Source organism: Canis aureus, chromosome 37 (assembly GCF_053574225.1).
Source record: "Canis aureus isolate CA01 chromosome 37, VMU_Caureus_v.1.0, whole genome shotgun sequence".
Classification (NCBI taxonomy): domain Eukaryota; kingdom Metazoa; phylum Chordata; class Mammalia; order Carnivora; family Canidae; genus Canis; species Canis aureus.
In genome coordinates this window covers 2,582,715-2,585,234 of record NC_135647.1, presented here as the reverse complement: position 1 = coordinate 2,585,234, position 2,520 = coordinate 2,582,715, and positions in this window count along the sequence as shown.

Genomic DNA, 2,520 nt, shown 5'->3' with positions numbered 1-2,520 from the left:
TATGTCTGATGTTTTGAGTAAGTAATATATTCAGAGAATTCAAACAAATCAAGATCACAATATATTTAATGAAAATCCACTCCTCCACTGGTTTACTCCACTAGGTAGCCATTCGTTTTCTTATTTATCCGCCATTGTTAATTCATGCAGATGTGAGTCAAGCCCCATACCCCCTCGCCTTCATTGCTAAAAGATAGCAGACCATAGACACCATTCTGCACTTGCTCTTGTCCATAACAATTATCTTGGAGAACTTTCCAGATGTGAAAGCAGGGAGCTTTCTGTATGCTGTCCTATGGTATTGCACTGTGTCAATGCATCTTAGTTTATGTGACCTGTCCCCTGTTGGTGGGCACATAAAACAATGCTAGAGTGATAAGCCCTGATTTATGACACAACTGAAATTGTCTTCCTATTCTGCTGGGGTTGTGGAAAGTGAACAGCCACCAGTCACTTTCGGGTTGGACTCAGGTTCTTTGCCTTAGAAATGAAATTGTCTTAACCAAGTTAGTAATTTTGAGCCTCAATTTCTTCATCTGTAGTATGGAGGTAATACTTACCTTAAGAGACTATGACAATGAAAAAAAAAAACACATGTATGAATTGTTTGAAGCTCAAAAGAACAGCACAAATAAGATTATTTAACTTTCCACACCATTTCTTTAGTAAGAATCATAGATAATATATTGCAATAATAACAGATTCCCCAAATTCCAGCCAGTTATGAGGAAGTAAAAGGTGGTACATGGAAGCAGGAAGGCAGTTTCATCAATTACCTGCTTAAGACATCTCCCGAGTGAGATGGCCATTTCCTGCCCTCCTCACAGGAGTCAGAAAACACAACTCTTCCAATTTCCCTGCGTCTGTCTCCTTATTGCTCTTTTTTCTTCAATCAAGGTCAAGTTTTGTTTATTTGTGTATTTGTTTGTTTCTAAGGTCAAGCTTTGAGAATGTCTGTGCTACACTGTAAAGTCTGCTTGTGCTGTGGGCCGGGGGGCTGCCTGGTGCATTGCCATATGGCCAGCTGTCCCCATGGTGCCTGACTTTGCTGGCATACACTGGTCAGTCAAGAAACAGCTGATGACTTCATAAGGTGGGGTTGTAAGAAGGAGGCTTCTATATAACAAATCCATATACCAAGTGGTTCATGCAGCTGCACACACACAGATACATCTACACACAGCAGACATGCAGGGATACCTTCTGGAAAGGCATGGGAATCTGGAGCTGAATTACTTGGGTTCATGTTCCAGCTGTGCCAATAACTGGGAGTAAGTGACCTGCCATACCTGAGGGTTAAACTTTTTTTGGGGGGGAGGGGTTAAACTTTTCATCTGTGGAATGGGACAACACCTCTCAGAGTTTTAAGAATGAATCAAATGAGGTGGCATACGAGAAAACACAGGGTTCAGGGGCGCCTGAGTGGTGCAGTTGGTTAAGCAGCTGAGTCTTGATGTCGGCTCAGGTCATGATCTCAGGGTGGTGGGATGGAACCCTAGGTCAGGCTCCGCTCTCATGGGGGAACCTGCTGGAAGTTCTCCCTCTCCCTCTGCCCCTCCCCACCACTTGTCTGCACATACACATGTGAGCCCAAGCTCTCTCTCTTAAATATGTAAATCTTTTTTTTAAAAGCATATTGTTCCTTGTAAAGCCTAATATAAACATGTGCAAAACTATGTCGATGGAGATCTATTTATCTACCTATCATGGATGGATCCATCTGTCTATCTCTGAAAGCAGGAAAGCAAAAGTAGAGAGGATGCTGGGACTTCCCCGAGGATTCGCTGGTTCTGCTAAGGACTGACAGAGCTGGAACACTACCTGTTTCTGGTGGCAGCTGGGCCTCTGCTGGGAAGAGGCTCCCAGAAGGGAGTCTGGCAGACATGCAGTGTGGAGGTGACAGGAGATGCTCCCACTCACCTCCCACCAGGACTCTCCCGTGGACTGAAGCAGCAGCCCCGGCTACCTGGGTGGGCCTTTTAAACTCAGCTGAGCTGCCTTCCAAGAACAGAGCCTCCCAAGACAGGGATGCCCCACACACTGCCCACTCTTGTCTGCACTCCCCTTGGTCCCTCGATAGGGAGAATTCATCCCGACTGGGTATCTGAGCAACCTTGACAGAGAAAAGGAAAACTCAGGAGGCTATTAGAAAGAAAGGTGCAGGGTGCCTGGGTGGCTCAGTCGGTTGGACATCTACCTTCGACTCAGGTCATGATCCCGGGGACCTGGAATCAAGCCCCACATCAGGTTCTCTGCTCAGCAGCAGGGTCTGCTTCTGCCTCTCCCTCTGCCCCTCCCTCAGCTCACTCTCGCTTTCTCTCTCTGTTTCAAATAAATAAACAAAATCTTTAAAGAAAAAAAAAGGGTTCTGGGTGGCTCAATCAGTTAAGCCAATTACTCTTGGTTTCCGCTCAGTTCATGATCTCGGGTAGGGTCCTGAGATCGAGCCTTGTGTCCAGCTCTGTGCCTAGCATGGAGTCTGCTTTTCCCTTTCCCTCTGCTCCTCTCCCTACTTGCTCT